Source organism: Ornithorhynchus anatinus, chromosome 13 (assembly GCF_004115215.2).
Source record: "Ornithorhynchus anatinus isolate Pmale09 chromosome 13, mOrnAna1.pri.v4, whole genome shotgun sequence".
NCBI classification, from domain to species: Eukaryota; Metazoa; Chordata; class Mammalia; order Monotremata; family Ornithorhynchidae; genus Ornithorhynchus; species Ornithorhynchus anatinus.
In genome coordinates this window covers 12,431,384-12,444,502 of record NC_041740.1, presented here as the reverse complement: position 1 = coordinate 12,444,502, position 13,119 = coordinate 12,431,384, and the positions used below count along the sequence as shown (strand labels likewise).

The window sequence follows — 13,119 nt, the reverse complement described above, 5'->3', positions numbered from 1 at the left end:
GGTGTTGTCTACGGTGATGATAGGGTTTGGGTGAGAAGACAGAGGTAGTAGTCCCAATGAATGAAGCACTGTACTAAATGCTGGGAAGAATAACAGAACACTGATTCATATACTTTTCCACAAGAAGCGACTGAAAAGCAAAAGGAAGACAAGGGAAATAAGGACAGGCAACAATTGGACAAATTCAAATAAGGACAGATTCAACAATTTGGAGATAAAATAGTAAACAATCTGAGCTAATTCCTCAACCTTTGAGGTTTAGGAAGTAGACTCACAACTAGAAGATTTTTTAAAAAGATTTTTTATTCTCACCAAGTAGGGAGAATAATTAAAATGTAAATTCTACAAGGACAGTGCCTGCTTAAAGAAAACTTATCCAAACAGCTCACAAACTGCTCTGGTCTCAGTCCACAGATTGTGTTTTCAGTGACTCTATATAAACATATTCTGGATGAGAATTTGTAAAGTGATTGTAAAGATTTTTATTCTTTGGGGGGGGCTTTGATTAGGAATTTTATTTATGTAACAAGGGATGGTAATGAATTTTTTTAAGACCTGAGAAAAATGGCTGGCAGCTCATTTTTGGGACAATGGAAACCAATTTCATTTCTTTATAGATTGCACTTTAAAACTTTATTATTGAAAAGATTGAAAGTTTTCCCCTGAACCTGCTGGTATTGTAATTTTGAGACGGATGACTGGCAATGAGGCAAGTCATGTGGTGAGGTTCTCTTCGGCAAACTCAATCATCACTTTAATGGACATCACCTGAATATCTCACAGCTGCAGCTGAAGAAAGCAAAACAATGAAGCTACCCAGAGACTATGCCTTGAGTAATTCTGCAGCAGTGCAGTGCCTGTGATTTCAGGGGTCAGAGTTATTCTTAAGTTGTCATGACTACTGTCATGACTACTGATTATTGAGTTATAACAGGTGATTTTACATCATGGCTGCAAAACTAAACCCACTATGCAGATAAGGAAGCAGCGTGGCTCAGTGGAAAGAGCACGGGCTTTGGAGTCAGGGCTCATGAGTTCGAATCCCAGCTCTGCCACTTGTCAGCTGTGTGACTGTGGGCAAGTCACTTAACTTCTCTGTGCCTCAGTTCCCTCATCTGTAAAATGGGGATTAAGACTGTGAGCCCCACGTGGGATAACCTGATTCCCCTATGTCTACCCCAGCTCTTAGAACAGTGCTCGGCACATAGTAAGCGCTTAACAAATACCAACATTATTATTATTATTATGATGATTCCCTAATCTACATCTCCAGCCCTGATCTTTTCCCCTCGCTGCAGTCCTGCATTTCCTCATTCATTCCTTTGTATGTATTGAGCACTTACTTGTGTACAGCACTGTACTAAATGCTTGGGAAAGTAAAATACAACAATAAACAGTCACATTCCCTGCTTTCAACAAGCTTACAGTCTAGAGGGGGGAGACAGACATCAATACAAATAAAATTACAGGTATGTACATAAGTGCTGTGGGGCCAGGAGGGGGGAAGAGCAAAGGGAACAAGTCAGGGCGATGTAGAAGGGAGTGGGAGATGAGGAAAGGTGGGGCTTAGTCTGGGAAGGCCTCTTGGAGGAGATGGGCCTTCAATAAGGCTTTGAAGTAGGGAAGAGTAATTGTAGGATTTGAGGAGGGAGGGAATTCCAGTAGCTCTGTTTTGGACCTGTTAAATTTCAGTGGCCTTGGACCAACAAGGAGCAAGAAAAGGAGTCTAGATGGGATCCCTAATAGAGATGCAAAACAAAGCTCTTGTGTACTGTACTCAATTTTACTCCATGTGCAATCCATTATTACAAGGTGAAAAAGGTTGGAACTCAAGGAAATGCTTTTTTGATTGACAATTCAAAGTCATCCTTTCCCAGAGTCTGGATGGGAGAGGCTTTTTGGAAATATTTTCACGGTACTTGTTAAGTGCTTACTATGTGCCAGGCACTCTAAGTGTTGGGGTAGATACAAGTTAATCAGGTTGGAAATAGTTCCAGTCTCCCATAAGGCTCAGAGTCTCAATCCCCATTTTACAGATGAGGTAGCTGGGGCCCAGAGAATTTGAGTGACTTGGCCAAGGTCACACAGCAAACTGCAGAAAGAGATCCAACAAGAGTCCTCTCTGTGTGCTGCTTTATGTCCCAGGTAGGTATCTGGATTTCTCTAGAGTCATTCTGGGAATTTTTAAGTTCAAGGAAAATACAACCTTCTTCCCACTTTGTCCAATTTCTTTTTAAAACAGTTGCTGCCTCCCACATTGATAGGCAATCTAGGTGGGACCAGAAAAAGATTAAGAATTTCCAATCACAATAAGTGGAAGATGTTTTAGATCTAAACATGGGCTGAGTCTGCATGGGGCAAAATCACTGTTGGGTTTTTTGTTTGTTTTTAAGATAAAAATCAAACCCATATGTTTCTTAATGTTCAAACCATGCCAACTCCGCTTTTCATTCAAACCAAAGGGGTTTGGTGAATGGTAAGTTTTGTATTAATACTTCCATTTTGAGCTGAAATCCAATGGATTCAACCACATAGGTGGGGGCTTTGTGGTGAGATGGCATCTTCCAAATTTCCAAAGGGCTCAAAAGACCATCTGATGGACCACTGCTGCCTGAGAATATTGGACTGGGGGGCGGGAGGGATTCATCCGCCCATTTCCAACCTGTGAGACCTCTGAGGGCCAGGAAAGGGGGAGGGGTGTGTGTGTGTGGGGGGGGGAACGGGCTGTGGAATTGGCAGAGGGAGAATGCAAACCCAGAAATGGTGCCTGCCTGAGGGGTGAACAACTCAGAAACTCTGAGGAGGCACAAGAGTTTTATGGTGCCAGAAACATAAACCTGGTCAGTATGATGCTCTCCATTCATAGGTTGACTGGAAGTCAAATGCTATTTTGCCAGGTTTATTTGGTACACAGAGGAATTTTGCACTAAAAAATTCATTTTGAAATATCTGTGAGTTCCATGACAAACTGGCCAATGGGACAATCTTCTTATGGGGACAGAGCAGCCTCTCAACTCCTTTCTATCTGGTTTCCTTGTGGAGAGGAAGACAAAGGACATGTGGGCATCAGAGATAGCCTGTCCTCAGGTGACCAAAGTGATCTGCAGATCCACTAAGCAGCAGCCTAAGCCTCGAAGTAGTTGGGCCAATACCTCTAAGACTAGGCCCATTTCTCCGGACCACACTAAGCAGGAACACCTATTTCTTTCCACCAAAAAAGTGTTTTCCAGTCAGATGCAGCAAAGTACTTGCAAGAGAAATAACTTATTGATTCATTTTTACAGCACCCTGAGACTGTAGAGTCGATGTTGAGGTATGTAAAAAAAAAGCACACTATAATTTTGCCTAAAGGGATTGGAGATGTTCCCTAGATAGTACTGCAAGCCAGCAGCAAAAACAACCCCCTCTTTAGCTCATTCAACCACAGGGCTGCTTAAGAACTCCCACTGTCAACTTCACATGTTTAGCCTTGTGATTTTAAAGGTACTACAAAGTTTCAAGTATATTATATATTGGGATGCCACATGGCTAGGGGAAAGAGGATGTATCTGGGAGTCAGAGGACCAGGGTTCTAATCTCAGCTCTGCCACGTGCCTACTCTGTAACCTTAGGCAAGTCACTTAATTTCTCTGTGCCTTGGTTTCCTCATTTGTAAATGATAAATACCTCTTCCCCCTTCCTCTTCAGCTTAGAGCCTTACATAGGACAAGGTTTAAGCTGTCTGGTATTGACTTAAGTTCTCAGCACAGGACTCCACACATAATAAGAGATAAAATACCACTTACTGTCATCATTATTATTATCATTATTATTAAGGTGCTTATGTGCCAAACACTGTACTAACTGCTGGGGTATATGCAAGATAATGAGGCTGGACACAGTCCCTGTCCCACATGGAGCTCACGCTCTAAATAAGAGGCAGCAGCAGGGTTTAATCCCCATTTTACCAATAAGAAAACTGAGGCACAGAAAAATTTAGTGACTTGCCCAAGGACACAGCAGACAAGGGACAGAGCCGGTTAAGAACGCAAGCCCTCTGATTCCCAGGCCCATGCTCTTTCTACTACACCATGTTGCTTTTCTAATAATAATCATTATTATTATTCAATCCATCAATGTTATTTGAGAGCTTCTTGTATATACAGAGCACTCTATTACATACTTGATAAAGTACAATAAAATAGGGTTGGTAGGCACCATCCCTAACTATTATATTTCATAGGATTATACAAATCTAAAAAGAAAAACATTTTCAAAAAGGCACAGAAAAGACTACAATACATTCAGTTCTGCCATTGCGTGTGTTTTCACTATACATTTTGGCTAGAATGTTCTTTGGGAATTAGAGCCTGTTTGGATACAGCAAACTGTGTTTTGGATTAAGAGAAGCAGCGTGGCTCAGTGGAAAGAGCCCGGGCCTGGGAGTCAGAGGTCATGAGTTCGAATCCCTGCTCTGCCACGTGTCAGCTGTGTGACTGAGGGCAAGTCACTTCACTTCTCTGTGCCTCAGTTACCTCATCTGTAAAATGGGGATTAACTGTGAGCCTCACATGGGACAACCTGATTACCCTGTATCTCTCTCAGCGCTTAGAACAGTGCTTGGCACCTAGTAAGTGCTTAACAAATACCAACATTATTATTATTATATGCAAGTCTGTTTGGATTCAGTGCACTATGCTGTCAGAAGAAACAACTCCTTTAGGTAAACTTGACGTAAGTCCAGGTGAGCACAAGAGTGCATGTTTTCCTTAACCCGGGGTTTTGCAACTCCCACATTATAGGAGAGTTGGGTGTGCTGAGAAAGTCTGATATCAGATTAAAATATTTTGAGTGGGGAAGCCATCCCCATTAAAGTGAAGAATGTGTCCAGCACAGGAACACTACAGGACTCACATGAATGAATCAGAACCTAGAGGTACAGACAGGGCATCTAAAAAGAGAATTCTTTAAACAAAAATATGGAAATGTTCTGTAAAAGAGGATGTGGAGTTTGCCACTTAATTGTAGAAAATACTGAAGAATAATGGTCTGTTTCCCATAAAAAGATAGAGAAGTGGAAATTTGAGTTACAGTGCTCAAGCTCTGCACACAATGGCATGTTTACTGGCAAGATCGAAGGAAAAAAAAATGTTCCAACTGAAAATGAGCAACCTAGAAAATAAATCCAAGATCAAGAATTTTTGTTTCTAGGGAGAGTACTTGAGGGAACTGAAAATGGTTACATGAGAGAGATTCTTTTGGAAAATGGTCTGGTAAGTTTATTAAAATGGAGTGGAATCTTTCAAGTCTTCTCTGTTTATTATGCCAGAAGTATTTCACCTAGAAAAGCCTGCTAAGACCTTCATTCCTGGGGTTTATGATCAAAGTTTGGAAAAGTTAGTAAGGAAGGACACTTCTTTCTCCAGGTGGAATATTCCCAAACAATTCCACAGTTCTTAGAAACCCAAAAGATAGTTCCTGACAGAAGGTTGGATTTTGTTTTGCCCGATGCCATTTTCAAGGATTCAAACCAGGTTCCAAGTTCATATTCATAATTTCAGAGATACAATCAAGCGGAGAGGCTTACCAAAGGAAAATTAATCTTCTTCAATGAACAAAGGGGATGTTTCCACTGATGTAGTTGGATCTGCTACTGAAACCAATCCTTCTATAATATTCCCACATTGCTGGTTCCAAAACCATGTTTTATAAGAGAAACACTGATTAGAAACGAGCCTGTGAGCGCAACTTTGTTGCTTTTGTTCTTGCATTCAGCCTGGTAATTAGTAAGGGTATAATTATGTCAATGTTTTTGAGGGGAATTGTGGACAAACTCACAAAAATGAACTCACAAAAATGACCGTGAAATGGGTTTGTAGTTCTCAGCTGACAGTCCAAGGCCCTGTTGCCCACTTTCAAATCTCCTGCTGCCACTGCTCACCTCTTTCTCCTTGCATTTATCCCCTCTATCCCCTCATTTCCCCAAACTTCCTTTTAAGCCTTCTAAAAGCCACGTCCTCTAGAAGGCAATCCTTGATTAAATCCTCTGGTCAAAAATGCTCTCCACATCATCAGATATGTATTTATCTGCTTGCTGCATTACTGATTTATTAACTTTTGTTTATTTAGAACTTATTCCCTAATTCTTTTGACTATTTTGTATTATTCCATTTACACCTATTGTTTCCTCCCACTAAACTGTAAATGCCTAAAATCGCATCTAATCATCTCCTAATCAATAGTATACATTGAGGACCTATAGTGTGCCGATTACCATCATAGGTGCCTGGGAGCATGCAATAGAATTAAGCAGGTGATCCCTGCCCAGAAGCAGTTTACAATCTAGCAGGGGATGCCAGATTCTAAAGTATATGACTGATAGGACAGTCATATATTTACTGAGTGCTTACTGTGTGCAAAGCACTGCACTAAACTCTTGGGACAGTACAATAGAGCAATAAACGGTCACATTCCCTGCCCAAATTAACTGCTGTGGGGGGTTCTGAAAAGTCATTAGGTGATACTACAGTGCTGAGGTAAGTCCCTGGGGAATATAAAGTAGAGAGATTAGAAATTAAATGGGGAAGGTCTCCTAGAAGAGATATGATTTCTTTGTAAATTCCCAAGTGCTAGGTAAACAACATATAGAGAAGCTGTATGGCCTGGTGGATCTGCTCCTCCCCTTCTCCCTTCCCCTCCCCTCAGCACTGTGCTCATTCACTCAACTGTATATATTTTCATTACCTTATGTATTTTGTTAATGAGATGTACATCACCTTGATTCTATTTATTGCTATTGTTTTAATGAGATGTTCATCTCCTTGATTCTATTTATTGCTATTGCTTTTGTCTGTCTGTCTCCCCCGATTAGACTGTAAGCCCGTCAAAGGGCAGGGACTGTATCTGTTGCCGATCTGTACATTCCAAGCGCTTAGTACAGTGCTCTGCACATAGTAAGTGCTCAATAAATACTATTGAATGAAGCACGGGCCTGGGAATCAGAAGGACCTGGGTTCTAATTCAGACTCCACCATGACTGCTGTGTGACCTTGGGCAAGACATTTAACTTCTCTGTGCCTCATCTATAAAATGGGGATTCAGACTTTGATCCCCATGTGGGACAGTGATGGTGTCCAACCTGATTAGCTTGTAACTACCCCAGTGCTTAGTATAGTGCCTGGCACATAGTAAGAGCTTAAATACAAAAAAAAAAATGCTATTATTAGTGCTAGTGACCTTCCTTCTCCATTGCATCAAGGTCCCAGAATGGGAGTAAGCAGAATGCTGAAGACCTGGTTGGCCCACTTTTTTCCTCTGACCAGGGCTACTGGGCCCACACCAGACCAAGAAACTAAGCAGCCTGGGACTCAGGGCAGTCTCTCCCCCCAGACCTCTAGGGCCAGTGTTCAGAGAGAAGAGCACCTCCCTCTAACCTGTCCTCCTGCCTACTCCTCTACAAGTGCAATATTAAGAAGGAATTGGCAATTGAGAATAATAATAATGTTATTTGTTAAGTACTTACTATGTGCCAAACACTGTTCTAAGCGCTGGGTTAGATACAAGGTAATCAGGTTGTCCCACATGGGGCTCACAGTCTTAATCCCCATTTTACAGATGAGGGAACTGAGGCACAGAGAAGTTAAGTGACTTGCCCAAGGTCACACAGCAGACAAGTGGCAGAGGTGGGATTAGAGCCCACGACCTCTGACTCCAAAACCCAGGCTCTTTCCACTAAGCCAGCAGTGTGGCCTAGGGGAAAGAGCATGGACCTGGGAGTCTGAGGACCAGGGTTCTAATTCCTGCTCCACTACTTCACTTACTGTGAGCAGAGCACTGTACTAAGCACTTGGGACACTCCGACATAACAATATAACAGACACCTTCCCTGCCCACAATGAGCTATTTGTGCACTGTGTGATCTTGATCAAGTCACTTAACATCTCAGTGCTTCAGTTACATCATCTGTAAAACGGGGATAAAGACTGTGAGCCCTATATAATAATAATAATTATGGGACATGGACTGTGCCCAACCTGATTATTCAGTATCAACCCCAGTATTTAATACATTGCCTGGCACCGGGTAAGCACTTAACATTATTAAAAATTTTTTAAATCCCCAAGGACAATTCTGCTTAGGGAGATAGGAAGCTGAGGGCTGTGATTATCCCTTTCCTGCCCGCCACCATCCAGCAGTTATGAACTGCTGGATTTTAATTCATGTTGAAGCCTTCTTGACAATCTGGGTTTGTGCCTCCTGCCATCCTCAACTTCTTTCCTCCCTCCCTCCTTCCCACTCTTTGATTGTGAGCCCTTTCCAATCCAGGACTCATATCGTCATCCCCTTCCAAATAATTTCCACACTCCCCAACAGTTGGGTAGTGCACTGCACTGTTGAAGCACTTATCGATATTGAAGATGATGATGCCGGTGGCCTACGAAATGATACTTGGACCAAATAAAAGCAACCTCAGCACCAAGTTCTGAAGCAATCAGGATCATTTGACATCCTCTGCCTGATGGAAAAAGCTGACCACGATTTTGTCCTTGTTTATAAAAGATATCCTGGAAAAAAAGATGTCTTTCTGCGTGCTGTAACTTGTGCTCAATGGTGTGCCACTACATATCTTCTCCTCAGCTGAGCCTGTAATTCCTATGTATAGAGTATCTGTATTATATTTCCTTAATTGTCCGCCTGGCCAAGCAGAAGACAGTTGGTTTGCCTCTCCATTTCTCCCCCTCCTCCCAATTAACCATTGGTGAAGCAAGAAGCAGTTTCGACACAGGGTTCAACAGACCAACCGATCTCCCCTTCCCTGGATCTTGCCATCACTTTCCCTCCTAAATGGTCTGGCCTCCGGCTCTACAGATGGCTCTGCTCGCTCCTCTCCCTAGAAGCCAGGGTGGCAGCAGCTTCCTTGACAAATCTGCTTCCCCAATCACAACCTCGACTTTTTGTATTTCTCACTTAACCGCTCGCAAAGGGAGCCTCCCCATTCTGTAGTCATTCATTCATTCGATCATTTATTGAGTGCTTACTGTGTGCAGAACAGTGTACTAAGCACTTGGAATGTACAATTGGGCAACAGAGAGAGACCATTCCTGCCCAACAATGGGCTCACCTGTCCCCACACTTGAGGAAGGAAGAGGCCGGAGAAAAAGGAAAGGAGCAGAGGAGAGGACAGAGGAGGAGGAAGAGGGAGGATAATAATAATAATAATGTTGGTATTTGTTAAGCGCTTACTATGTCCCGAGCACTGTTCTAAGCTCAGGGTAGATACAGGGTAATCAGGTTGTCTCACGTGAGACTCACAGTCTTAATCCCCATTTTACAGATGGGGTAACTGAGGCACCGAGAAGTCAAGTGACTTGCCCAAAGTCACACAGCTGACAGGTGGTGGAGCCAGGATTAGAACCCATGACCTCTGATTCCTAAACCCATGCTCTTTCCACTCAGCCATGCTCTGACTCCCAATGAGTCAGGATGAGTTAGGATGAAGACAATGGGGACAGTTGAGCCAAATGATTGCTCTTTAGTCCCGGAAATGATAAGTGGTTTTTCTGCTGGGTCTGAAAATAAGGCTCAGAGTTTTAAAATGCAATTTTCAAAAGGATTGATTTTTTTTTCTCTTGTCCAGGGAAGGGAGAATCACCCATATAAAGAGTGAAAAACACCAGCTACTGAAGAGAAAAATAGGTTCCGAGGTTCTTGCCAGGAGCGGATTGACGTGACTAAGTGCCCAGTCGCTGCCTACCCAGGTAGCTGGCAGGCAAACGGCAAAGCGCTGGAGGACTTTCCCCATTGGCTCTTACTTGAATGGAGCCCGGGGCCAATCGGGAACGGAAATCTGTGGAAACAGGCCCAGGCATATAACATCAGAGAGGCTGGAGAGGGACAAGCAGAGGAGCAGATGGGAAGTTGGTGTCTTTGGCCTCCTGGTCAGCAGACAAGAAAGCCAAGACCCCAGGGCAGGGGAAGCCTGGAGAAGCTGTGGCTGAGCCATGCTGGCGGCAATCAGGGACGAGGCTTGTCGCCAGAGGAACTGCAAGTGGAAACCGTCTGGAACTCTGAGGCTGATCAACTCTAGTCAGGTCTGGGATTCAGGAAGATTGTTTTTGATCTGAATTACACATATATATGTATCCGTAAAATGGGAATTAAAGTCCATAGTCTAGATAGGACACGCATTGCATCTGACCGGACTATCCTGTATTTACCCCAGTGCTTAATAGAAGCAGTGTGGCTCACTAGAGAAGCAGCGTGGCTCACTGGAAAGAGCCCAGGCTTGGGAGTCAGAGGTCATGGGTTCGAATCCCGGATCTGCCACTTGTCAGCTGTGTGACTGTGGGCAAGTCACTTCACTTCTCTGTGCCTCAGTTACCTCATCTATAAAATGGGGATTAACTGTAAGCCTCATGTGGGACAACCTGATTAGCCTGTATCTACCCCAGCGCTTAGAACAGTGCTCTGCACATAGTAAGTGCTTAACAAATATCAACATTATAATATAAAAAATACTATTATTATTATTACTGAGAAGACAGGTAAGAGAGTCTTGGGGAAGTATTAGAGAGGCTCGTTGTGGGCAGCGAACGTGTCTACCGACTCTGTTATATTGCACTCTCCCAAGTATTTAGTGCTCTGCACAGAGAACTCAATAAATACGATTGATTGAAAAGAGAAAAGGATTGGGGCCAGAGAGGCAGGGGTGCAAAAAGCAGAGAAAAAATAGAAAAAAGGATAGTTGTCTTTATGTTAGCTGGGTAAACCTGCTGAGCCCCAACTTCTCACCCCCGCCAGGAGGGTTGGGTATGCAATGTTTTACGGTATTTGTTAAGCACTTACTATGTGCCAGGCATACTATGTGCCAGGCACTGTACTTCTAAGCACTAGATTATGAGCAGAAGCAGCAAGGTATAGTGGGTAGAGCACGGGCCTGGGAGTCAGAAGGTCATGGGTTCTAATCCCAGCTCTGCCACTTGTCTACCGTGTGACCTTGGACAAGTCGCTTCACTTCTCTGGGCCTCAGCTCATCTGTCAAATGGGGATTGAGACTGTGAGCCCCACGTGGGACAGGAACTGTCCAACCCAACTTTCTTGTATCCACCTAGCACAGTACCTGGCACATAGTAAGCGCTTAAAAAATACCATAATTAATTTGTTAATGAGAACCAACCTCATGTCCTGCCTGGCAGGACCCTGAAAAGCCTGGGCTCAGCCCCCATGGGGACCTACCCTGCCTGGAGAATGGGTCTCCAACTGATATGGCAGTGGGGGGAAGCATGAGTTCGCTGGTGGCTTGAGCTCAGACATACCATGGCTTCCACCCTTCCCTTATGTGGCAGTAGCATCCACATTGGTCCCAGCTGTGAGGAGCCTGAAATGCTGCTGCTTCCTTTTGTGTGTATCTTTTATATTTCTGTTTCATCTTTCCTTATGTGTCTGTCACCAACCCCCTGGTCTGTTAGATTGTGAGCCTCATGGGGACCCCATCCATATCTCATTTGTGTTCTTCTTTTCCAGAGCTTTACACACAAAAATAAATGCTAATGTGACTACTAAGACCTGCCCCCCAAGAGGTGCAGAGGCCCCTAGGATATGGGGTGAGGGTAAACAGCCCTGCTTGCAGCAATCCACAAATTGTGCTTTTCCCAGCTTTCTTTTACCCCTCCACAATACATTCAGGTTATCTGTATGTAGCACTCTAAACTCCTGGGATAAAAGGGCTATATATCTGCAAATTATCATAAAAGATCATTCACTCATGCAAGAGAAAATTGAGATGAAACTGATTTATCATCTCATTGACCAAAGCACTTACTGAGCACCCAGAGATTTACAGTCATCTACCAAAGCTAATCAGTTTCCCTCTAGTCTTTTCTACTTTTTGAAAAGTACTTTTTGAACTAATTAAGGGAGCCTTGATCCAAACCGTACAAACATTAGTAACATATAGGGTTCAAAACATCAAAGGGAAAAAAATGCTTTTTCTTTTGCAACTAAGGAAAACCATATTATAATACCCCAAATTTGTTAGGATAATACAAACCGAAGCAAGATGACTAGAGCTTCCTTGTATCATTGAAATAAACTGAGTGTAATTAAACTTTTTAGTTGATGGAGGGAAATTTCAAAAGGTGTATACATGCATACATGCAGAATCAAGCCTTTATGCATTTTAACAATGCTTGCCTGATTTGGTGAGATCTTGCAGATCTTGCCTGATTTGGTGAGAGTAATAGAAGCCATTTTAAGGTAAATTCAGGGAGTCTCCCCTTCTCATTATTGTTTGAATCCCACATTAAATCCACTCAAGCTAGCTAATTATCCAAAATGCAAAACAAGACCCCACAAACCTGCTTCCTAAGTGTTCTTAAGACTTAGATTGTTCCTTCTAATGCAGCTTTTTAAGATAAGACTGGCTTCCTAAACCCTCCGTGCTGCCCTAATATCAGAAGACTCCTTTCCTCTGGGATTCCTTCCACCGAGTTACTTCAGGCTGTTTCACGGCATTCTAGTTGGGTTGTTTTTCCGCTGCTTCCTGGATTCCTGTCATCACTCCAATCTTACAAATTGCTTGGCTGAGATTTTTATTAGTCGCCTTCTTTTGAAATTGTGAATCACGGAACCCACCCTTTTGACAGATTCCTTGCCACTTGGGAGACCAAAGGGCTGGTTTCAAACCAGTGGTAGAACACACGTTTTAAGGATTTTCCCCACTTAAATTGCAACAAGTTGAGCGAAACTCACCTGGGAGAACTGCAGTTCCTGAGTTTTTAAAGGACTGAAGAAACTGCTTCCCTTGCACCTCCCCACATCCCTCTCTGCTCCCTCCTCACCAATGACCACACTTATCCAAGCCCCAAGGAGTATATAGACACACTTAAAACTGGGGATTTAAAAGAAAAAGAGAAAATCATTTTACCCATCTGTGGTGGCAATCTTGCTTTTTTGCAAAAGATTTACTCAGTCATCCTGCTTTACAGCTTAATGAGAAAAATGTGCACCCAGCCCTACAAATTACAGTTAATATTACAGATCCTTTCTTACCACTGTTAGGATGATGGGATTCTTGATTTAGGATGATGGGATTCTTGATTCTTTCCTATTTTTTTCTCCTCCTGAATAAGGGAGAGAAAG

General features: G+C 43.0%; 1 long non-coding RNA gene across 2 annotated transcripts in view; it reads right to left on the bottom strand.

Annotated features, from left to right (window-relative positions):
- The window catches only part of LOC103170327, a 74,805-nt gene that overhangs the window by 6,211 nt on the left and 55,475 nt on the right, over window positions 1-13,119 (bottom strand). For both annotated transcript variants that reach the window (XR_486097.3, XR_005660735.1), the window contains one exon: window positions 13,030-13,100. This is a non-coding gene — a long non-coding RNA (uncharacterized LOC103170327). The remainder of the gene's footprint in view (window positions 1-13,029; window positions 13,101-13,119) is intronic.